The 26388-nt window shown below is 40.9% G+C and overlaps 1 protein-coding gene and 1 long non-coding RNA gene across 2 annotated transcripts in view; both read right to left on the reverse strand.

Moving 5' to 3' along the window:
• Positions 1–26388, reverse strand: part of LOC117157932 (uncharacterized) — a 282010-nt gene that overhangs the window by 109423 nt on the left and 146199 nt on the right. The window lies entirely within an intron of this gene.
• Positions 15911–17205, reverse strand: LOC143302877 (uncharacterized). Its single transcript, XR_013058712.1, has 3 exons — positions 16996–17205; positions 16351–16578; positions 15911–16143 (listed from the first exon to the last, which is right to left on the reverse strand). It is a non-coding gene; the product is annotated as an uncharacterized LOC143302877 (long non-coding RNA).

The following is a 26388-nucleotide window of genomic DNA, read 5'->3' on the forward strand; positions in this document are numbered from 1 at the left end:
TCGCGAGAAACTTGTTTTCCAGTGATTCGTTTAATTAAAAACACCTCGGTCTCGTAGCTAATTACGCGGAATGCAGCTATAAATTGCCAGGCCGAATGGATATAAGCGCGTTTCTATTATTTTCATAATCAACTGACTCGCTTCCATCGCTGTTTCGTCTATTCGAGATCTTCCCGTCGTGTTGAGCCGTTCGATCGATAGAATTTCGCCGATTAAGCTTTATCAGACTTTCTTTTAAAAACACGCTCGATATTTTCGTTCTGTCATCGAAACTCAGTAGGTTTTTCTGCTCGAATACGTAACAGATCCACCATCCTATCGAGTAATCGGATTGAATCGGTCGCGTATCGAACCACGCTTCCGAGAATAATACACGTTCCTTGGACCATTCATTAGGCGATATTAAATATTCTTGAAAAATCAGGAATCTCATATCTTTTGGCATATGATTTAGTTATTGAAAATGAAACGCGTATATCGCGTTTATATCTGCAAGGAATAAAACCGACCAAACTGAAATTTACTTGTCTTTGTCAATTTTTAATTCTCCGATTATAAAAGCTTCTGATTAAGAAACGACACGGATTAACAAATTGAAACTGTGTCGGTTCCTCTACTTTCATCGCTTTTACTTTTAACCTTGTCCACGCGACGAGATTTCGTTCTTCCTTGGAATTCGCGTGGACGAACGATTCCTCGTCTTCGTACCCATGTTATCACGCGTAGTTACCTTCTACAACCGGACTTAATAAATTAGTCTACTCCGCCCACGCTCCTTCCTCGTATTGGCTCCATCAATTCCGATGTCGAGTTTTATGCGCTGGAGATGTGCATACACGCACGCCTTGGCAATATCTAGTAGTCTGTGCCGAGATCAAATAAATTACAGCCTTCCAGGGAAGCTATACCGGACTAGGTAATTGGCTAATTACTGTTACAACTCTCCTCTGCACAGTGTCAATCAGACACTTGGCAGAATTTGTGATCGTTAGAGGCAGACGCTTCCTTGCGTTAAGAAACGTGTCCCTTGTTGAACTATACCGTTTAATGTAACGAAAGTCGGTACCTAAGCAAGTTAATTTTTAATAACAAACTGCTACGATCGGTAACATTGTTGGAGGATATCTCACCGATTTCGATGATCTTGAAACACGTTGTCAAGATGAACGTTCTGAGTATTTCTTCCTATACGTATAATCGTCGCACAGCTTCAGTTTCCAAGATATTGAAAATAAAAAACTTCAATTGTTTAAATTACGATTACGCACGAATAGCCAATATATTATTCCGATTGTTAAGGTGTCGTTCATACTAACTTGTACGTAATGAAATACGTAACGACGTGACAAAATTAGCTCCGAATGAACGGAAACAAATCACGTAGTTAATTTGTTTGTTAATCTTCCGTCGTAAATATTCTTAATCGCTGTATGAAAAACTATTTTAAGCGTGAAACTTTTAATTACTATTTGACTTAACGCACGATAAACTTGATGATCGATTCGAAAACATTCGTGTCGCTTCATACAGCTGTTGCGAATAAAATATTTGTATCGAACTACGACAGTCAGGTACTGACGGCGGATTTTTACCACTGCTGCAAACGAATCGCGTTAAACGAGATGCGTGCAGTATGAAAATCCTGTACCAAAACCAGGCAAACTACTCAACTAATTTTCCTCGAAATTGCGAGTTAACGAGCTTTGCCTGTGCAACAACCGAATCTCTTTCTACGACCCGAAATACCAAATTTGCTTCTCAGCACGACGACGCCTTTATGATGTCTATAGACGTCAAAGCAGGAGTGCGAAGTTTTAATATTTAACCTTTTCGCATGTATGAACGAAACAACCTCACGATGAAATGTCATTTATGCGAGACTAGGGATAAAATATTTCGCATAGGCATCTAGCTTTTTCCTGAAAAAATGATTTTACAGACTAAATTTTGCAGAAACCTACAGAGTTTCCCAGCAAATCTACCGATCCTTTTTTCTTTTTGCGAGCTTTGTACACAGCGTACAATCAATGTTTCAAGTAATTTTATGCCAACATAGAAACATACGGTAGAAATATATGTATATGTAACGGGTGAACGTAAAGGTTAGCGTATCTATAGGTAAAAGCTTCCACAATATGTAATATCGTAATTTATATTTAATATAATTGTTGAAACTTTTTCTCAAAACATTACAAATACCTTTTTGTTCGCTGAAATAAGAGCAAGACCGAAATGTAAAAATTCAAGTATATCTCATCGAAATATCCCTCGTTCGTTCAAAGCATCGCGTTAACGACATCGTTGCGACGTATTTCGTTCGTGGATGCAAGGTAATTAAAAACTCGTCTATCTCGGTGTGTAGTTATTTAATCCGTATAAAATGTAGTAATATATAGTTCGGTATAAAATGGGATTAACGTCGTCTGTAAAATGTAAAACCACAACAGAGAATTCGATTTTGATAGCAGAATTTATTCAAATAGATTTGTTCGAGTATTAAACTCGTCTCATCGAGATTACAAAGTCTCGTTAAATATTTCTGTTTATTTGCGAGTGTTCGAAGAAAAGGGCTTTCTGCCCTTGAACGTAACAATTTTCTTCCGCGAACGAGGTTTGTTACAAGGAATACACGGCTGCTTGAAAATTGCTTAATTTTCTTTATCAGACGATAATTATCAAAATATTTTCCTACTTTGCATTTGATAATTCTCCATGAAATTGGGTGATAGTTTACTTTAGATAGGATGTGAATATGTTATAATATGTGCATTAAGAAAATAACGAGACAGTGTTTCGGATGTTGTCGTTCGATACCGAAAACACGTCGAGAATAAAATTCACCGTGTCAATTACTTTCTCTTCTGGAATCATCTTTCTATGCGTTCCAGACACCTGATTCGAAATTCCTTGTAATCAAACACGTAGTAGCAACGAACGCACGAAGCGCAACGGTTTGCAACAGCGAATCGAGTTTCAAACGACTACCAAATGTTAAAACACGTTCAGCACCGGTTGGTGCTGTTGTTACACCAACAAAATCTCCTTGTTTTCCAACATCAACTACGTATGTCGGAGAAGAATGTCAGACGCAGTAATCCGGTATCGGGTTTGTTTAATCCAGGACATTAGGTAAAATCGTAAATGCGAAGGACATAATATACCGTCGATGAATCGATACTGTATTTTACTCTAAAAACTTTTATTTCTTACGATGCAACAATCCTAACCAAGTATTCAATGTACCACCTTGTTCGATCGGCGAAACCTTATCGTCCAAGTTATAAAATTCCCTTTTCATCGACCCAAAGAGGATCGATCACGTCGCGTGCATACATACGTTCAATTCGTATAACAAAGAAGCTCTTTGAGAAGATGGGGACACATTTTTCCGTGATTTCCGACGTTTTATCCGCAGCCGCTTAAGAATTGCAGCTCGAAAAGGTTTCGAGCGTGAATCAACCCGACAGCATACGCGATGACAACGCGACCGGTAATCGTCGAGCATAACAGAAAGAGAGAGAGAGAGAGAGAGAGAGAGAGAAGTATAACAGAGTCGGAATTCGGTGGTAACCGAGGCTCGATACGGGCACAGACACCGACCATGTACATTCGCCACACAGGATTTACTGCCAGATAGTCGATTACATGGTTCGCTTGCTTATTGCGCTTTGAACGGGCGAACCTTGCCGTCTACGCGTATAAATGCTGTCTCCGCCCCCTTGATGTTGGCAGAACTAAAAGATTCCGCGACTTTTCCGAAAAGGGGAGATAAAAAACGCGACTGTGCACGAATTTCGACGCTGCGATACGTCTCCTCCGCCCCGCTACCGTGTCTACGTTCCCCATTGTGTTTCCTGCTCCTTTTCATCCCGTGATTCCCTCCACAGCAAGAAGAAAACTTGAATTTTTCTTTTGTCCTTAATTTCCTGCCGCTTTTTCTTCGTTTCTATGTACTTTTTCTTCCCCTTTTTATCTTCTTTTCTTTTCTCTCCTGTCTAGTTTTCACGAGAATGCACGGACAGACGCAACGGACGTATCGAAGTCGAGGATCGTCCCTTTCATTTTCGAACGCCGAATGACACGTGGCTGGGACAAACGTTTAATCGATCGAAGATCAATCAAGATTGTCAACCTAGAGTGAATCTAGTTTCAGGACCGTCGAAATTCCGTTAAATGCGTCCATCGTGGTACCTCGTTATTCCGCGTTCCCGCGTCGAAAATTCGTTCGTTTGGTCTTTCTTTGATTCACCGCCATCCGCTTGAAGTTGCGAATTAAGGACAGGTTAACGAGCTAATGCAGTACTCGCGAGCGTTCCACCGAAAGAAACAAAAGCATATGCGCTTGGCTTTGCATCGGACAGCTTTCACAGCGAGCGAAAAACTCTTGCGTTCAAAGTAAATTTTAATTACGTGGATAAACCTGCTGAAAAGAGGCCTGTATAATCTGCGATACGAAACGAGAAAGGTATCACCGTTCTAGTTGGTCGTACATAAATGTTGAGAACCTGATTCAAAGTAAAATCGATCAAACGCTTCTTTTCGCTCGTAAATATCCCCGATTCGGTTTTCGATCGACCATTTTAAAGCATGGAATTCGTTAATTTTTCTTCTAACATTTCTCGACACTGTCTCTATCGCGTTATGCCAGGCAAATTCAAAGACGACGAAATAGAGAGTATGGCTGAAGCCGATTTCATTTGCTAGAAGGGACGAGTTAAAAGTGTCCCTCGAGCCGAGCGAAATCAGTACTCTTAGCAACCAGAAATTCACTTTAAAAGTCGACCATAAAAATTCTCTAACCGAAGAAAGAAAAAAAGAAACAGAGAGACGCCGTTTAATCCTTTATCCTTAGGTTACTACAGTAACTTTAGAGGCGGCCACTGCGGTGCAACATCGTGCACTTATTGCAATTCCGAGGGACGGAAAGATGGCCGTTCAGGAAGATATGCAAATTGCTCGCTACAGGGGTGGTTAAACGTTCGTGAATTTGAACGTAATAGGATTGCATCGATTGCCTTTGGCCAGCAGTGTACTTCCTCTCTCCGTTTGCTATCCGTCGGATAGAAAAAAGGGGACGCATCGAATTGGTGGCGATTGTAATAAAGTTGGCGTGCGTCTGGCAGCTCTAACGATTTACGTGCAAGTATTGCGAATTTATCGGCCGTCTGGCCGGTAGATGGTCAGATTTTCAGAATCGCCGGTTTAAAATCACACGCTGTATCGATGCGGCTGATCTTATCCGGCTTTTAACGAAATCCAACCGTTCGTCCATGCGGGAATCGGCCAAAAATTGATAATTAAAGTATCACGGAAATTGAACCATTCTGTGCGTATTTCCTCCGATGTATTTAAATTGAAAACAAAAATCGCACCATGAACTTTAGCGAAAGAGTTCGCGGAATTTATTAACATATATGTGTATTAATTTTTCGATATCGATCGAATCCGTTTCTAAAAGAGATTTAAAAAACGAAAACTAGTTTTGCTCTGGTATCTTACCTTAGATTCCTTAGGTAGATTTTAAGATACCTTAGATTCCTTCAACGTATAATATTTGCAAACTTAGTCTCTTTATTCGCGTAAATTGGTTTTAAGTATAAAATTCTAAATCCTAAGCTGCGAGTTGCGTGACCAATCTTTATCGTGCTTCTCCTCCTACGTATTAGAAGCGCTTAAAGCTTTAGGTTCTTATTGTCTGAACATCTTATATCCTTTTTCAGGACGATACCGTATCCGCTATTAATCACGTGCAGGAAGCCCGGTGTTTTATTCACGAGTTCCAGCCGTCGCTTTAAAAGTATTATGTTTTGCGATTTGTCAAACGTTGTAAGGGGAACAAGATTACGGCCGAATCTAGGGGAAGCTCGAACGAAGCAATCCAGATTGGTAGCTCGGTCAAAGTAATGCGACGGACGCGAGGATCGGCAAGTTTCGTAGAGCCGCGACTAACCAGACAGGGGACAAATAGTTTTCGCGTTGCACCGCCGGTAATCCTGTTTACAATAGCTGATTGCAATAAAATTTACATGCACCCGTCCACTTTGCCCTTCCCTTGGTCCACCATGGCCGGTGCGCCTCTCAAAATTTACATGCTGCCCGGTTAAATTCATGCGCGTCCAATCCTCCACGATTTACATTCGCCATACGCGGTTGCGAATTTTATGCTACGCGTACCGTTCACACGTGCTTTATTTTCCCTGCTTCTGGCCAGGTTCAACGCATTTTCCCTCCCCCGCCTTGTTCGCACTACGTCCTGCTACCCAAACGGATAACACATACACGTGCGTGCATTGCACAAAAAAAAAAAAAAGAAGAAAAATAGGTTTCGAATCGGAGGGAAACAATTCGCGATACCGATACACACGCGACGAAACAACGTCCAACGTGACACGAAAGTGTCGTCGACGATTCGTTTGCGTCCATCAACAATGACGTTTATTACTCTTTTTAAGAGCGCGAGAATCGCGTGAACGGTATACGCTTAATGGATCGCAATTAAATCGACCTGCTGTCTGTCGATGCTCTTCTAACACGTGTGCGTTAGATATAAAGCGTTCTCGATATATTTTTGTTTTTCTTTCATTATTTTCCCGGTCGTGTACACGTACGCACGAGTCGCGAGGAGGTGGCGGTAAAGCATGGAATGGATATCGATTGGGTGATATGTTAATTCAGGAAAAAACACGAGCCGTCAAGCTTTTACGGCGAGATTTCCGTAGAACGACGGTGGAAAATGTTTGCCTCGCGTTTTGTTGACTCAACATAAACGCATTTAAATTTCGACCGTAATAAAAAATGGCGCAGGTGTGCCGAATGAAAATTTCAAGCGGGCTTTATAATTTCCTGGCCGGTGTACGACTATCAAGGGAAAAAGGTAGCTGGAAACGTTGGAAAATTGAACACGCGGGTACCCCGTGTTTATTCATCGTCGAATATTAGACAAACCGGCGTTGTAATCGAATAAACTATTAATTCCGTCGAGAGACTAATTTGAGTAAAATACATGATTAAACGGTTAACGATGCCGAAATAAGAGAGAATCGAATCGAGTTGATAATTTTGCAGCGGAGAATGCTTTTTTCAACGTTGCAGCTTCCATCTACAGAAACTAGACGGAAATAGAGATATTACGATTATTATTATTTAGAATTTCTATTTAGAACTCGTGTTATGAAATAAGAACGATAGATTCTATATCTAAGCTACGTTAAATTCTATTACGAGCAAAATTCGTTCAAAGTTTCGGATAAGCTTTACCTCGATCATAGATAAATGTGGAATGAAACTTTTCGCTTTCAATTTTATACTTTCTTGCTTCAAATTCATCGCTTTAATGTATCTATGGTGCAAAAAATTCAATTTCTAGCATAACGTATCGTCCAACATACCGAAGTAACGGTAGATAATTAAAAATATCCCCATATTCACGTAACGTACAAAAGCTGGCGTTCTAAGAAACTCGGCTACAAGAATCACGCTCGAAGCGTATAAATTCAAGCGTCGATTCATTCTGCTCGCAGCTAGGTACAAGGAATTTTTTCCATTGCAGAATCATAAATCATAAGTAACGATCGTCCCTTTATTTCCTTTCAATTATTTCCAACGGACCATTCTTAGACGATCCACTTCCTTAAGAATACATCCATCCTTTGATACATTCATGGCCTCGATATAACCGATATCCGTGCAAGAAATTTTATTATTTCTGCCATAAAGTTTACCGTTTGAGACACGTAGTGACTAGGTGAGCCAGGTCTATTCGGCGTCAGGAATATCGTCGTTAGAATGGTCACTGCGGAACCGTGTCAAAATTGCGTCCTATACTTGTAAAATTTATTATCAAAATTTTACTGCCATCGATACGATGTCAACCTTATCCGTATCTCTGGATAGAAGACAGAACGTTCGCACGCATCTTTGTTATTGGTTTCCCCGTGGATAAAGCGATACCGTCTCTTTCTAGTTTCCTTTGTATTATCGAGTACATTCGTTTCACATAGCCAAAGAAAAATTACCAAAGTACTTAGAAGGGAGGATGAAGTGGAAGAACAGAAGAATACTGGCAAGGTTCAGATGCGGAAACGAGACCAAAGCAAGGGAATACTGGAAAAGGATGCAGACTATGCAGAAGGAAAGAAGGAGACGTAAGACACGTAATAGAAGAATGTGAAATAACGGGAGGAGCAAAGGACACGGGGAAAACGCTAAACGAGACTGGAGAAGGTTTAGCAGAACTGAAAGCAATAATAGAGAGGAGAAGGGCAAACGACATGAAGGAGGCTAAAGACCAAAGTTGCAATAGCTTTTAGTCATTAGTTGCTAATTTAGAGTTTCTAATTTTTAGTTTTTAGAGGTAGAATAAGTAAGGTAGTGCGATAGAATAGAGTGGAAAAGAGGGGAAAAACCGAAAGTTCGTCCAAAGCCGAAAGGGACGGACTAAGCAATAAAAATACATTCGTTTCAGACAATTCGAAAATTTAATCGAAAGAACGACCATAACGCGGGAAAGGAGAATAAGAATGCCAGTAAATTAAAACAGAGAGAAAATAGCATTTGCAGAGCACAAACAGCTTTTTAATGTGTAAATTCCATTTAATCGTGCCGGATACAGAAATCTAAACGAGTCACAATTGTTTCGCGTAGTCGTGGCTATATGGAACATCGTGATTCAATGTACACTAGTATCGATTCTTTTTCCGGCAAACACGAGTAACCTTCTTTTCTATTTGTATTTAAAAGAACCAATTTTAAGAAATATATTTATATATGCAGTAATTTCTTTAATTATGCTACTATAAATGTTAAAAAACGATATTATACAAAGTTATAAAACGAATTATAGAATACAAAGACTGAATACAATGACCTGTACGGCAATCTGGAAACATACGAGAAGAAAAGCAGACGAAGAACAATCGTGCAAACGCACGCTAGAAAGAAGCTTACGTTCTTTCTTTCGTCACACGCCAAATTAATATTATGGGAGTACTTTAATGGTAGGTAGGAGGACACGTTCGTGTTTCAAACGAGACTAACGCACGCGAGAAGTTACTTCTTTCCTACAAACTTATTTGAGGTATAACTGCGTTAATTTAAAGGATAAGATGCAAATAACTTGTTGAAAATTAAAATGTAACTGGAGTCAACGCGTGCTCGAAAGAGACTAATTTGCTTACAAAGTAGGATAAAGGATAAATTTTCTAAAATTTCAAAGATCAATTGTTGTTACGTTGCCATAGCAGAGCAAAAAGTCATCCCTTCGTACATTACATACATTCTCGCAAGTTATTCGCGCACGAAGTTCTACTATTTAACTAGGAATTACGTCTACTTTTAAAACACCCACTGCATACTTGACTAAATGTAAATAAATAAATAAATACAGTACTAATTTGACTACAGAATTCTATACTTGTTTCGTTGAACAAATTCGTGAGAATAAAATCTAAGAATTTCTAATACAAAACTGAAGCAAAGAGAAGCTCGAGTATTAAGAACTTGTAGAAACGATTCGACGACTACAGCGCGATTAGTCCTTTAAATCTCTTTTCGTAATCAGTGGCATTTCGTAAAAAATGGCATTTGCGTAAAAGTCCGAGCGAAGCGCGAGTTTTGAAAAGCAACGAATATCGTTGGAATACACAATCGAAAGAATAACAGCGATTATGGACTTATCGCGATCGTATTAATCGCGGCAGCGCATCGATCATCCATCGACCTCTGTTGATCGCATTTCGGTGACGGAAAATGAACAGTCCCGTGACAGAATTGGAAGCTCCGTTGGAAGGAATCGCTCGAGCTTTCGAAAGACAATCCCGTACAGTCTCGTATCTCCGCGACGGACAAGGTGGAAGAGAAGCGAAAGATGGCGAGAGAAGGGAAAATTGGGCAAGCAAGGCGAAACAAACTACTCCGTGGAGAAAATAGAAACGCTTCGAACGTTCCTACTGCTGACTGTTACTGCTAATAGGTAGCTATACGGGCGCGCGGCAACGACAGGATTTCTTCTATTTACTCGGAGGATTAAAAGTAACTCGCGAAAGGGGAGCAAAGACATCGACAGCCTCTCTCTCTCCCTTTTGGCCCTCCGTCGTCAACTTTAGCGAAAACAGGCGAAACATGCGCAAGAACCGGCCGAAGAAGCTAACAGGGCATACTGGAGAATACGTTGTTTTCACGCAGGCCACAGACACAACGAAAGTGAACAGCGCGATACAGGATGCGAATCCTATATTACGACCACCAGGCTGTTGCCTCTACTTCTTGCGCAACGTGCATAGAAGCATAATGGGCGCATAGTGGTTGGCTGACTGTTACATTATTAAGTAGTTGAGTTCGCGTTAGCTGCGAAGTGCTGTCAGCTTCGATCGAGATGCGAGCCAAGCAAAACCAGTAATTTCACGCCAACCACATACTCGCGCCTTCCCGATTGTCTCGCATCGGTCGCCGACTTTTATTTTCGGTGTTTTCCTGCCCCGGCCGAGAAGTTTCGAGTTTCCACGCATCGCGTACGAAACAAACCACTTGGCTTATCTCAACTAATCCTTACTTATCCACGTCGGAAACGCCACTTAGCGTATTACAACGAAACAATCATATCGCGATATACGTACGTATCGTATAAACGTTCAAATCGCCTTGGCCCTGGCAAAATTGTAAAAGCGTATGACAAATAATTGCTGTCTATGAACTGTCCGGTATTTAGTCAAAAGTGTCTCGTCGATAGAACGTTAAGTTCCCTGCAATCGTGTGTAGTATTACTAGAATATTATTTTCTCTTTAAATTATATCTTTTTTTTCAGGTAAAGGCAAACTCTTGCAAATTTGTAAATTTGTCAATTCCACCTACGCGTATATCGTTCTATCGATTCTCGTCTTGAAACGGCAGTCAGAGAATTTCGTAACGAACTTTCTTCCTTTATCGCTTGCGTTCTATCGTAGATCGTTGGAAACAGGCAAGCGTAACCGACTGCCAATTATAAAAATTATATTTGTCTTCCAACGATTATTCACATCCCTCGCGCTGGAGGAGTAACAATCATTTTCCTTTACGTTGAATAACATTGGTTTGATTGAATTATTTCACGCCTAAACGACGTTCTTTTCGCAATATCGTCCGCGACATAATCCCTTTGAAAAGAACGCTGAATATAACGGATGCATTAGAGAGCCCTCTGTCCTTAATAATAATTCTAAAAAGTGGGCATCTACTAATAACTCGACGCTAGTAAAAGACAGCATTTCCGCAAAGAAAAAATGAAAACCTTCGAGCTTTATTAAGCTTTATGAGTGATATTGGAGAGCTTTTAATTGTCCCTGTATCCGTGAATTTTTACTTCGAAACCGGAGTTCGATGAATATCTTCTTTCCAGTAGATTTTACGCGTAAATTAACAATATTATGGAACGGCGTATAAAAGAAATATTGCAATTATTTGATAATAAATTATTCTTCTTAAATTACAACTTGAAAGAACAACACAACTACAAATAAAAATATTAGCATCGAATTATACGAAGAGAATAATTTTTTCCCATGTTTCCCTCGCAAAATGTTGATTATAACGTGTAATATTTGAAGCGGTAGAAGTATATGTGTACTGTCTGTTGCAGAAGAAAGGTGTAAAAGCATAATAATGTATCGATATTTTTTCTTTTTTTTTTTTTGTTTTGTTTTTAATTAATCAATATCGCATGAACAACGTGGTTAGTAGCGACACCTTAGGGAGCGCGGTGCGGAATAGCGTTTTACATTAAACTAATTTATTGACCAACCCTGTTTCCTTCAAGAATTATAGTTAAGTCGTAGATTGTTTCATCCCCTAAGTTTTCCTTGAGGCAAGACTTCCACAAATGTTTCTCGCAGAGTGTGTTATGTTTGCGACAGTTCAAGATTAAGCGTTTTATCGTGATTCGTGTACCGTATTCTTTTGCTAGGGAGTGGAGTTTGCTAGGCGTCTAGGCGTCGGTGATCTTGGAGCGCCGTATTCGCATTCGGCTGATAACTGTTTGATCTCTTCTCGGCCGTACAGTAGTCGCCTCGTATTTTGCCATCGATTATTACCGAGGACGTGAAAATACCTCCAATTAGGTACTTGCCTCGGAGGCTGCGACGTTGTTCTATCGGTGATGATTGGCGAAGCACGTGAAAAGATCCCATCGTACCTTATTAAATACTAATTATTCTCTTCGCCGTCTGTTCCTCGTAAAGGGGTATGGGACGCGAAGAAACGAAAGGAAGCATCGACGTACTCGACGACTTCCTAAACGAATTCGCGACAATCAAGACACGGATAATGGAACATCGAGGGTCTGTGTCGTTCGAAACAATCGTGGAAAGCGATTAATCCTGTCCACGACTCGGGTAACCTGAATACAACAGCTTCTACGTTGCTATCCTTCCTCCCTCCTTTTCGACGTCCCTTTTTACACGTAGTCGAAACGCGATAATTTCTCTGCCAATGCACGTACGTACTTACATGAACGTACAGCTATGCACGAGTGTTCAAGTTGTCGCCGACGACGATAGAAACAAAGTTGGTTATCGATTTAGCGACTGCTGACTTAACTCGTTCGTTGCGCAACGTAGAGACATCGAACTACGACCAAGCTTATCTCTCGCTCGTATTATACCAGCCCAGATATGTTTACGCGTCGTGGATTCCATTATGTTCCCCTTAAGTACGTTGCATTAAAGTTCCTTGCCCCGTCTTGTCGCGCAGAACGTCTCATCTCGTAAACGCAGGGTTCTCTTGGTCTGGTCGGGCAGGTGGATACGCGAACGTACAACAAACGTACGTACCGACATATTGGAGGATCTTGCTTCAAGAAGGAACCGCAACTTTTTAAAGGCGTTCCTTGACGGGTATTTAAGTGGACGACGTGACACGCTTCTTCCACCAGAGAAGATTCCTCCGATTTAACGCAGGGATCCAGCAAGCATCGGAAGAAACTACGCCGTCGAGGCTTTTCAATGGAAATTCAATCTCGCGCAGCAGCTGGAAAATAGTTCCATGAGCAGAGCTTTTTGCCGTTCTTGCAGCAGCGTTCTTGAGACGCGGGGATTAATCCTTTGCTGCTTGGCAAGCTGAAAGCGACAGTCTATGGTATTCGAGTATAATGTTTAAATGACATGCTTATAGGCTCGGCTAGAGGGAAACCGAAGTCCGAATGACCTAATTTAACGTGCAGAATTTTTATTAATTTAACGCGCTGCGAACGCTTTAAAATATCATTTTCATTAAAAATGTACCTACTACCGTATCGTTAGGTTCGTAGTACCGTTGTTTGCATCCTGTAACTGCATAAAAATGCAAACAATTCTAAAATCTGCGTTTTGGCATTTCCGCGAACGTTGCGAAATACTGTCAGAAATGAAATCAAAATATTTGTTAAAACGAATATTGTTTCGTGAAAACGGTAGGAAAGAAAATAGAGAATAATTAACGACCGATCATGTTGAAATTTGCCGATAACTTGTGTTCCTGTCGTTGATTGAACGAAAACCATCAGAATCGTCCGAACGTTTCTATTTCCTTTACGAGGGAAACTGTTGTGCACGAAGCGGTTTCTATGTCGCGTTGAATCATACCGCGTGCTAAAATTAGATGCGGTTCGCGCGGTTTAACTGTGGTTCGCACAGTGGATGGAAAATATGTTCCACCTGAACGAACAATCGACATGGTTAAGACGTTAATACGATTCGATGAAGCAAAAATAATCTTCTTTCTTACGGAAATCGACTATCCTTACGGAAGTACAGACTTTTCGTGAATGAATGAATATTCTACGGTTGGAAAACCTAATCTTCCGCAAATGTTCCACCTAAATTCACGAGTAATATTATTACGAAGAAGATTTAAAGCACCCTTCAACTTTCCAATTTCGTGCAGCGCTGTTCTTCGAGTGTATATGATCTTTAGGCATGCAGTATGAGAGAATAACAATGTCTTTGAAGCGATGTATAAGACGAAAAAGCATCGAAATCCAACGAGTATCCCCTAAAGCCCAGGCAGTAGGGAACAAAGAAATCTTTCCGGGGTTTTGAAACGCCGCTTTCAAATTCCATTCCAATCGATTAGCCGCAATTACATGGTAGCCTATCGAAGGGCCAGCAACTCAAACCGATATTTATCATGGCCCACCTATCCACCTATCGACGAACGAATGTCACGAACAGCAGAAAACGGTGGATCGCCGGTGGACAGTCTCGTTGCATCAATTACGGATATCCATTAGCTTAATTAAGCTCCGTGACACCCGTGTAGAGCGATTCGGTCAAAGCGAACAGAAGCGATAGAAAGAGTGAATGACCGTCGAAAAGGGAAGGGAGGAGAGGCGGAGAAAAATGCATTTTCGATTGCCGCATCGAGATCCACGCTAACGGACAACTCGATGCTACTTTAAGAGATGTAACGACGTAGACGCTGCGCTCGTACGAAACACACAGATACAAATACGTTTGACAAAAGCGAAGTACAAGCTCTCGATCGGTCTTATGGGAAATTACACGACGAGCTTTGCGGATTACTCTAACCTCGTCTTCGTAACCTATCTCCGTTCCACGGCTTCTTCTTCACCCTTCAACGAGCGGCACTCCTACCGTCTAACCTCTCCCTTACTCCCTACTTATAAGCTATTCCATATCCTTCCAGTTCTATCATCTCTTAACGCCCGCCACGACTTCTCGCTAAGCATATTCGAAAGGTATTGATGCGATGCTTAAGTAAAAGTGATAGCGGGAGGAAGTGAGGAAGGAAGAGGGAGAAAGAGAGAGAGGGAGATGGAACGAAGATGATAAATTCGGAGATCAAGCCAAGACGATGGCTATCCCGAAGCGGTTGTCTAATTCGAAGTAAGGCTTTAGGCCGCGAGGCTGAAGTTCTCTTTCTTTCCTTTTATCTAGGCAATTTACTTGGGGATAAATCGAAATATGTTTAATTGTAAACAAAGCTCTTCTCAATCACAGAAATTCTATAAAGTGTTTAAGTCTAAAATGTAACTGAGAAACGATGGAATTAATACGAAGTAAAATATCGGAATAACCTTATTCACATAGAGATATACACTCGTATGTTTAATCGATTAATTAACCGATTTTGGACATTTTACTGGAAAGTGCAATCAATTTCCGCATCGGATATTAGTGAAATTCTCTTTTCTCTGCAGTGAATCTCCAACCAATGGCACTTGATTAAACGTACTTTCTGCTCGGATACGAAGCTAGTCGAGTAGTTTGAACATCTCCGATGCTTAACCTCAGTCATTTCAAGCATCCTGCATCCCGTAGTATTGTCCCCATGAAGCATCGATCGTGAAGTGAGATTCGGTCAGCACAACACACGCTTCGAGTTCGATGTTTGGGCGAGGTAAATGCACCGTTTTCGCGACATCGAAATGAAAATACCGAAAAAACGTAGCACGTCGCAGTTTCAACGAACAATCGTTAAAATATTTAAAAATAATACGTATTCATTTAAAAACAGAAAAATTAAACAGTAGTGTTTAATCGCTAACAAGGAAAACAAAAAATTTAATTTTATTGGCGAAATCCTCCTGTCCAAAATATCTTCAATATTTTCATAAAATGATGAAATTACACGTGTACACATTCACTTTGTTAATGACATGATACCAAATCCAATATCCGAATCTTTTTAACAACAACCTCAGTTTGTCAAAATTTAATCTTATTAAAACATATCGTACTACGCATAACTCGATGATGTCGAATATTTGGCGTTATATTTAAAAAATTACACGATTCGGAGGGATCGTTCTAACGGGAAGAAGAGACGATTCTTCGTGATATAATATCTTTTTCAGACGATAATCGTTCTTATAATTGGACGTGCACTTTCGACAGACAAATTGCGAAAAGAGGAAACAAGGGAATATCTAATGACACACGTAATCAAAACGACAATCGGAAGAGAAAGAAAGCGTAGGTCCCGCGTGCACGTAATTAGAAGCGCCACACGATGGCAGACGCCCTCGCCGATGAAACTTACGCGAAATCAGACGATGATCCTCCGTTAAACCCTCTTCCGCTTTTGCGACGAAGCTGGTCGAGCAGTTCGACGATCCTCGATGTTTGAACTCGCTTAGTCCAACTGGCATCCTACATTCACAGTGCTTGTGCAGCCTAGGGCGTGGCGGACGAGTAAAACAGAGGCGGGATGAAAAAGAGGAGAGATAACAGAAAATCCGTGAAAAAGAAATGAGGAAAACAAATAAAGGCAAGAAGAAGAAAAATTGTGTGTGTGTGTGTGTGTGTGTGAGACGAGGCAAAATGTGTTAGGTATAGGTACTCTTCTCTCCGAATTCGATCTGTGGTCTAAGCCCTTAATACCTGCTTATTCGCTCGCCTGGAAGAGGATCCCGAAGAGGTATCTAAACTTTTCGAATGTTCCTCCGAAGAGAGCTAAACGGCGAACGATTTTGTAGCTGCGAAGGCGGAGGAAATACTTCTTTTGATCCATTGACTAAGTCACGGCAATCGTCCGAGTCGACGGTACATTTTTCCCAGGGCTTCCGAGGACTTGGTATACTGGCGTTTCTGTTTGATGCGTTCACCGAACTAAAAACGTAAGTAAAGTAGATTTTTGACCTTGTTTGACCGAATTTTAGGAACTGGGAAAAGCAACTTGGAAAGATTTCCAACGAGTTTATCGTATTGATACGCGCCGATGTGTTTGTCGAACGAGGATTATACGTAGAAAACGCGCGCTAACTTGCGTGTCCAACTGCGATTTTCACGAAAACAACGTACGCGGAACGATATGCATCGAAGCTGGAACGATAATTCCGCTTCTCATCCTCGAACAACGCTAGTTTCTTTTATTTGTTAGTCATTATATCACGATAGATCAAATATGAGACTACGATCCGGTATAAATGTCAAAATAATGGACAAGTAAGCCGATTACGTCCGCAAAAAGAACGTTTATTTTCTCTATAATTTACTATTCCGTTGACATAGTATAACTGCTTTTACCTAGTTTTTTACCGACTGCAGTAGCACGCCGCAAAACTGGCGCATTTTTCACTACTACAAAGACAAACGGTAGAAACGTCCAATAATATACAACGCTCACACGATAATAACACGACGGCATATTTGTTTCGAGTTTATCTAGCGCCACGATAATGCGACGACTTAGAACGTTAAATGGTGTTATACATTGAAAAAAATTTCTCGAGTATTTTCCGCTACGTGTTTTTTTCCGATAAAACTCGAAACTGGGATCGTCTCTTTTGTCGGAGGTCGACGTTGGACGTTGTTGAATAATGGGAACGCAAGTGGGAATAGGGCATTTAAAAAAAGAAACGAACAAGATTGCAGTAGTACTGCTAATGAAAATGCTTCTTGCTGGATGAATTTTTTTTCGCATCGCAAAAATATCATTGGAATTAGAATATTTCTACCAAACAACGGAAAACTGTTTTGCGTCGCAACGAGTATTTTGATTAAATTGCATCTCCTGTATCAACAACTCCGTCGAACGAAAGGGTTATTTTTTTGATCATCACGCGACACGAAAATTATGATCGAACGAAATAATAATACAATTTTTCCTCAAAACTGTAGCATTCTTATACCGTCGAATAATGTCGTGTTAAAAAATGATGGATAATACGAGACAGCATTTATACTGTAAACATCGCAACTTTCGATTATCTACCTCTATGTTTACTCAATTAATATATATCGATAAATGAAAGCAAATATAAACAAATAAAGATAAACATATTTTTTTGACGTTTTTTAAATTGTAGCGAACAAATAGAATCTTCGTCGAATTCGTTCGAACAAAACGGAATTATCGTTATCTCTAACCCGGAGCTCGATCATCCCCCGAAACTCTCCAACTCCTATCAAATCTTATCACGCTAATTAAGATGAAACAATCAACATCCCCAAAACTTGGTTACTCTGATCTAATCGTTACACGCGTCCACCATTCGCCAATGATCGGGATACCAAAGCGGCAACTTGTAAGCAAGAAAGATTCAGAGCCGGTTCTACGCTCCGTCCCATCCGAAACGACACGTCGATTGCCGTTTCCCCTACCCGTCCCCTTCTCCTTTTTTTTTCTTCTTCTTTTTATCAAAGATCCGTAGCACACTGGTGTTCACCTACACAGCCGCGCTTTGACGTTCGGCCGAACGCTTATCGATCGTGGAATTTATTTCTTTTCGTATCTCTCGAGTCTACCGCTATTGTCCGCCTCTATCACTCGCAGGTTATTCCGTTTCTCTTGCTTTAACCCCAGCATCCGCACCACCGTCGTTCTTCCCTCTCTCGTTTTCTCCTTCTCAAATGCTCCGTTTCTCTCCGGAACGACCTCTCATCCAGCCACTATCACCGATCCCGCTCTTTATCCCGAATCACCGAGAGCCCGGTCGGTCTCTCATTCCCATTTTGTTTCCCACTCCCCCATGACTGTACAGATAGGTGAGATTAAGCTCCACAATGACGCCGCTGCGGTTATCAGGAGATTGCATTTTAGCATAATAGGTACGAGGCTGCATTGCAGCCGTTTCGAGCGACGCGCGTCGCGAGAGTGATGTGCGTCGGGCATTTATCATGGTCAGGTATTCCACGTTTCCAACCGCTCTCTTTCTCTCTTTCGTCCCTTCACCGAACCGGGATTACCGCCACGCATACGCGCAACTCTATGCAGAGGGGCACCTGACGCGTTCATCCCCGATGCATGGCTGCTCTTCGTATTCGATGCATTTTGAGAGCATAATACCTGATGGAACACCGGTGTACGCCTTATTTATGCAAATCGACCGGTGTGACGTAGTGCCGCGCAAATCTTGCGTTATCTTGCCGGTATCTCCCGGTTCGAGCCAAGTCGCGTCAACCTCGAGTCACGGGACGCATTCCTGTAGAATTTCGAATTCGTAAATATAGAAAAATCGAAATTTTCATTCCATACGAATTTACGCCATATTTCCCTTTCTACGTTAAAGAATCTCGCTGTACTCGAGATTCGAAATGGTCATCTTATCGCAGTCGAGAAAGAGAATATCTCACGTTCCTTCATTTTAGTTAGAGCAAAATAAACAATGAGGTATTCGTATTACGTCAAAGTTTCCATTCGCTCATCCACGTTAAAACCGTTGTGACATCCATATCGCTATAAAATTCTCTTATTCTATTTTGCTTTATTTCGCTTCATCGGGTAATTAACTACATTCAATGTGCACACGTGCCACCGGAACGACACAATTTTCGCACTTTAAAAGCTCGCTTTGGTTACGAGCATAGCCCGATGACATGATAATACGTATGTAAATAAATCGTGTGCAACGTTTTAACTTATTTACACATCCCATAACTTTCATGCGTGTATTATTAAGCGGTAAACTATCTATCAAATGGCAAATCTCACTTTCTCTTTAACATAAAATATTTCCACTTATTAAATTGTACATTATTAATAAAAAAAAACTCGTTTAAATCATCAGTAGTCTATAAAGCAAATCAGATCAAATATTGTCCTATTTAGTAGTAAGCAAACCCTGTCTAAAATATCTTATCCAAGATCGTCTAAAATACAAACAAATTAAGATCCACCGAAGAACGATATCGACGAGCTGAATTTTTCCACCATTTTTACACCGGTACTCGATATTTTTCCACACATTCGACAAGCATCCGTGCCTCTCGTCGTCGAAAAAGATATCATCGACTCGTTGATATCTACGTATCGTATACCTGAGTTTAATTAACTCTCATACGTATAGCAGAGACTGATATTTTTTACTGGCGGCATAATAAATTTCTTTCTGTATCCCATATATACACGACCGTACAGAGAGACACACGCGCGGCACAGTCGCGAATATGTATACACGATGAAACAAGAGTGGCCTCGCCGCGCTTCGTTTGCCTTTGTCTAGTTAGGGCGCACTCTCTCCTTGCAGGCTCCATGAGAACTTCACTTCGGCGGTGGAAACAGCCGTGTTTCATCGTTATGTAAGCTTAACTTGGATTAATATTTCTTCCTTTTAAAGCCTCCGTCGAGGTCCGTGAATTCTCGGGGCCATCAGGAGACTACGTGACAACGACGTCTTTCGTGCCGCACCCTCATCTTGATTCTCCGAAAGCACTCGTATTCGCATCCATATCGCGACGACTTTCCATTTACCTCGCTGCCTTCCAATTTCTTTCCTCCGCGATACACTCTTATTAGCCGGGAAACAGACACGTTGCCGGCCAACAGTTCGTGACTCGACTTTTTTCTCTATCCTTATCGTCGGATATTTTTAACGCCGAACGATAATCGTAAAATGGGTTGCGTTGCGATCGCATGGTATCAAGGTGTTTGCAACTTCCTACGGATCGGTCCGTTCCGGGTTAAAGTTACAACGTACAATTTTTATACAATTTGTGCTGCCACTTCTCTGACGAGTCTAAAAACAATATGTTTATCGTTGTAGTTTGGATAGTAATGACTGTTTATACCTGCCAATGCACGTTTACGACGATATCGTGAAAATGATAAAATTTTGAGAAGTGCAGATGCTGGGAAGAGAACGACGGATGTGCGAGCGATAAGTCCGTATCGGATCTTGCAGTTGCTGTAAGCTTTTAAGTAAGTAAGAAGCAGTATATCGTTCGTGTGCGTTTATAGAGATTCGCTTGTAGCAAATTATTGGAACATCGCTTATAAGAAAGTGGCACGAACTTTCCGGATAATCGAGTACCTGGTACATGTAGAGTGGAGAAAGATAGACAGATAACGCAGAGAGAGTTAGTTAGAAAAGTTACCGAAAAATTAGAGGTGGAATCCGAGTTAAGAATACAGCGTTAGTTTGAGAGAGTGGAGAGTAAGAGTTTTGCGCGATCGTATCTTTTACTATTTTATTTAACGTCTCGCGAATAAATGCCTGTCCGCGCGCAGCTCAATCTTTCTATTCTGCAAAAATGAAAAAGTTTTTATGACTTCGCGAGTAAGCTTCTTATTTTTCTTCAAACCTATTTCATACTACTTAACTTTCTATCTATTCGTTAATCTCTGCCTTCAGACTCTAATTAAACTTACTGCTTCCATCTGTGAAGCTATTCACGACTCAACCTCGTTCAAATGCAAGCAGTCGTTCAACTTTTTCAACTCGTTATTTGAAAAATTCAGTTTACGCCTGCTCGAATACATTCACCTAAGGCATTAAACTAGGCTAGTAAATTCATCGATGTTTTTTTACTTTTTTTACAGCACGCGCACCTATCTTTTATGTTAATGAACCGTGTTATTATTGCTCTCAGAGAAACCGTAATTGTCGCTCGACGCGCCATTTCTATTTCAGAACGATCAGCACGTAACATAACGATCGCAAGAAGCTATTGAAATCCGTATCTGTGGCAGAGCCTTCGTTTATCCGACTTGACGTCTGCCGACTGTTTTTCGCGATGTCGCGTCGCATCGCGCCGCGATAATTTGCTTAATCGCCAGTGACTGTTAATCATCTTGGTCGGAGTAAACCCAGATTTCGAGTGCCGCGGCACGATCATTTCCCTGCTTCGTTTAACGATATTAATTTATTAACCATAAATACAACGAAATAAAGCTACTTTCTATAATATCCTCTGGACGCGACTCGAATCAGCACACATTGACAAGCGATAGGATAACAAGACGAAATAAAAGGCTAAACCTGGACGCCTTGGTGCCGAGCGTCCGAGGAAAGTAAGATTTTCGAAGGACGAAAGAAACGCGGTAAGAAAAACGAAACTCGATAAACCGCGCGTAACCAGACGTGTATATCTAGAAGAGTCACGTTCCTCACGTACCTCAAACACCGACACTGACGTTCATCTCTCTGTCTGCAATTTCAACCTCAAAAGACTTGTAAAGCAATCCCCGAGCCTTCGTAACCCGTGCGAAACAATCTCTACTTCCAACGCTTGAAACGCTGCGGGAACCGGCCTCTGAGCATTCCCAGACTTGATACTTGCGACGTTTGATTCTTTACACCCGCGTAGCGAACGAGCGACAAACGAAACTGCGAAGAATCGGCCAATTTACTCGCAAATCTTTTTTCCACCGGCAGCAACGATGCGGATAGCTGCAGGTGGTATTAGAATAACATCGGGAAATTGCAATTTTTCTAGAAAAGTAATAAAATCTTCTGCCTGAAATTAGATTCGAAGTCTAATTTTACGGATAATGAGTTTTGAAAACCGAGAATATCGATCGGCACGTAAGCCGCGACTGACGAACGTGAAACGCAGCGTAGACTGGATTTACTCGTGATCGGTATACGCGTTAATTGTACGTTTCGAAACACAGGGTATGCGAATAAAAGAATTTTACTGAAACGACCGTACGATTCGTTTCTGCTTTTTCCGTCCCGCTTGGATAGAACGGCGAAGCAAACGCTATAAATAATGAAAATCGCGCGTCGATAAGGCCGTGCGACGATTGCTTTGCATCCCTAATCTTCGTGGCTCATTACCGCTTTTATTAAGTCCTGGAATTAATTTCCGCTCGAAGCTTTTTCCATAAGATTCCTTGCGAGTTCCCGATTCGACCAGGTGCAAAAATTTAACACCCATTTGCAACGGAAAATGAAATTTTACGACCGATGCCGCTTGATAATTGCTAGAAATTTAATTAGATATACGAGATGCAACTTACACTAGGACAAAGTGTTAGGAAATTCAGAGGATCTAGTGGAATTCGTAATTTTGCAGTTAACGGAACAGGCAACGTAGATACAAGTCGATACACGCAATTACGTTAACTAAACAAGCAACCTTGCAAAAAGAATATTTATCTTCTACGTTTACCTCTTCTGCTCTCATTACGAAACTGGTAGTGTAAGTTAGAACTACCACTTCATACAATCTACTTTTACTATGACAAACTTAGAAAGCTAAGTTTTATGAGAAAATGTGTTTATTCTTACTGTAATTTCTCAAACAACGCGTAAAAGTGACAGAGAAGAAATGTTCTTCTTTTCTATTTTATGCTTAATTATAATCCGCTGTCTTTTACATATCTCATTAAAAAAATGTTAAAGAAACTTTTAATACGCAAGAAAACAAGGTTATTTTCTCAAAGTTCCAATGTTACGAATAAAACAAATAACAAACGTCCGATAATAAGCTCATAACTGATTTAGGAAATTTGCAACTTTATCCGATGTGGTAATTAGCACGATGGAACTTTGAATAGATAAGGCAACTACTAATGCTATTGTAGATGCTACAACAATTATCCGCCTCTCCACTTCTTCTTAATCACACTGAAATATCATTTTCTATTATATACGTATCTAGAGCGAAATCTTTAAAATTTATGGCATCGGAACAGATTGCGATAAACACCAGAGCGGTCTGCAATTTCTCAGCCAGTTGCCCTTTCGTTATATCGCCGAAAGAATAATCGAATAGTCACTGATTACAGCCGTTTTCCAACGATATTTACCCTATTAGAGGTTTCATTGCCGTGCCGAACTTTCAAACGACATCAAATATTCGTTAACCGGTGAACCTCGATGAACGCTAAATATCTTACACAGCTAGAGATACGGGAGGGCCCAAAGGGAAGCAAGCGCGACAGCAAACATAATAAACTAATTACCGCATGGCCCCGTCGAATTCAGTATCGAAATTAATCCGAATGTCCCGGTCGGTAAAGTCAGATATCATCGATAATTACCGGACACGCATTATTCGTTGACATCCTAATTACAACAAACACAGAAGCGTTATAAGCGGCACGTTCCGACGAATGCACGCTGATTGGCCGAAACCAATTACCCTCCGCTGCTCGTTCGCGTGCGCGCGTGAGCGAGCTAGCGAGCAAGGAAGGGAAGCTTTCGGTTAATCGGTATTGCCGGGGTGCGTACACGGCGCGCCAGTCCGTGTTTCCAGCTAAATAAATAACGCGAAATCTACTTCTGTAGCTTGTCGTCAAGCAAACACCGGAAAACATTTCGAAACGATCGGTGACAAGAGAGCGCGCGGTATTGTATCGCTCGCAACCGTAAGAGGAAACCACCAACCCAGTCTCTCTTCTCCTAGGCGTCGCTCGGGGCTTTCTGTCTGGAGGTGCAGGAAGTCTGTAAATTTGATTCAAGCCATCTTTCTCCGTCCGTCGAAGGGGGTAAAGCGTTCCTTTCCGTCTCATCTCTTTGCTCCTCGGCCGTATATCGTATCCTGCAAAGTTACGGTTGCGTGGTTCCCGGCTCTCGGTTATAACGAATTCGGGGATCGCCGGACGAGGGAGTGTACGAAAGGGTAGATTGGGCTGCGGAAAGAGAAAGAGAGAAGGGGAACGAGAGAGAAGAGAGCAAGAGACCGATAGGCGGAGCGGGACGATGATTCGAGGATATAATATGCCTCGACGGACTTGAAAACGATTCGCGCGATTCGCACGAACGACGGAGGAACGGGGAACGGAAATTAATCGGCGGAAATCTCTTCTTTTTCCCTGGCGACCCTCGGTATTTTATTCTCCAAGATAGTTTGGGGGCTTTGATAGAAGAAACAGAGAAAAAAGGGGAGGAAAGAGGGTGGGAGGACGGGCTGGATGCGCCATTTCAATATTCGAATAGCAAGAAACTGAGGGAATGTGACCGACTTCGAAGATGTATTGACCTGCTGCGGCTTTGAGTAACGTACATAATGCATGCGGTATTCGACGAAAGCGATTTCAAGCAATAAAACGTTATAGACTTTTTTCCTGGGTAAGCATGCAACGTACGTTTTAGACTGTGCTATCTGCTCGTCGTATTTTATTAACAATGTGACTACCTTTTAGCTAATTCCTCCATAGTAGGTATTCGTATGGAACTGACAGCTCTCTTTTTTTCTTTTTTCTTCGTATTTCTTTTTAATGGCTTTTATAATATTCATTTACATATTAAACGAATATCTATTAAATTATGCCGGAAAGTAGTACATACGAAATATTTTTTCAAATTTATGTCGCTAGAAATAACGTTAGAGAGGAATACATGTCCCCATAATGTACCTCTTGAATATTATAACAACATCGTGGAAATTCCATTATTTAACAGTACATTACTTCCTGAATTTCAATTCCATTATTTTCATGAATCATCGCGCAGGAATATTCGCGTAACCTTTTTATGAGTTTAAACGTTGAAAAGGCATCGTAATAGCTACAGAGAGTATGAATTTAGCATTTGAAGAAGCTTATGTAAATGTTAGGATAGTTTAATGTTCGTTTGTAGAATTCAACGCTGATCATCTCTTACTGCGAAGATCCAAAGAAAGATCAGGAAATGCTATTGATAATATCGATAAGGAAAACAACGATATTTTAATAAAAAAGACTATAGTCACAGGTAGGATCACAGGTAGGATATTCGATCACTTTTCCTCTTCTATTGCTCCAGTTTCGTATTTTCGAACTGCGAATTTCTCAAACATCAAGAAATGTACTATTTATATGAACGTAACATTCACCTACTCAAAAACGTTTCAGGGTCGTCGTACATCAAACAGAGGCCAACTCGCTGTACGTTAATAACTTACGAAGAGTTAAACAGACAGTTTCCTGGATGCTGGATCGAACGAAGTGCAGACATTTGATGGTTTACGCGTTCACCAGATCAAATACTAAACCTTTCTCTGCGAGGTATCATAAAAGAGGAAACTCTTTGCTTTATTTTACGTCGGCCGAAAACATATGAAGCTACATTAAAAACCGCATGCGCCAATATTTATATAAAGAGCTATTGATTTTAGCTACACAGTTAAAAGGAATGTAAACTGCATAATATTTTTTCGATTAGAGGTGCAAAGATATATTTGTTGATCAATTCTTATAGAAGCATCGAAGTGAAATTGGTGCGAATAAAGCTCAAAGGATGGAAATGATTTCGAATTCAACATATTGCAAAATATGCAAAAACGCGTGGTGAACAGCATGAGTTCAAGAATAATGCGATTAACAGGACAAATGAAACAACACGAGTGATAAAATAATCCATAAAAGTGTCGCATTTGAAACTCCTTGAAATCGATAATTCAACGGAACCATCGAACCACCTCCCTTTCCGAGGTATAAATAATTAATCTCGAGAAAAATGTAATTTATAAACTATGTCCGAGCTGAATCACGAAAATTACGACATCGTCTACTGTCAGGCGGAAACAGCTTTAAATATCCGATCAGCAGGGTGCCCGTTAATAAAGAGCCTCGAATGATTTAATATCAGAGCGGTAGGTCGAGACAAAACGCAATAGTGTGCCTAGGATATAATACGCCTGAGCGGGCCCGAAAACAGTCGAGCACGATTCGCACGAACGGCGGGCGAAAGAGAAACGGAAATTAATCGGCGGCAACCTTTCTTTCTTTCTTTCTCTCTCTCTCTCTCTCTTTCTCTCCCTCCACCTCCC

This window comes from Bombus vancouverensis, chromosome 6 (assembly GCF_051014615.1).
Source record: "Bombus vancouverensis nearcticus chromosome 6, iyBomVanc1_principal, whole genome shotgun sequence".
In the NCBI taxonomy this organism is placed as follows: Eukaryota; Metazoa; Arthropoda; class Insecta; order Hymenoptera; family Apidae; genus Bombus; species Bombus vancouverensis.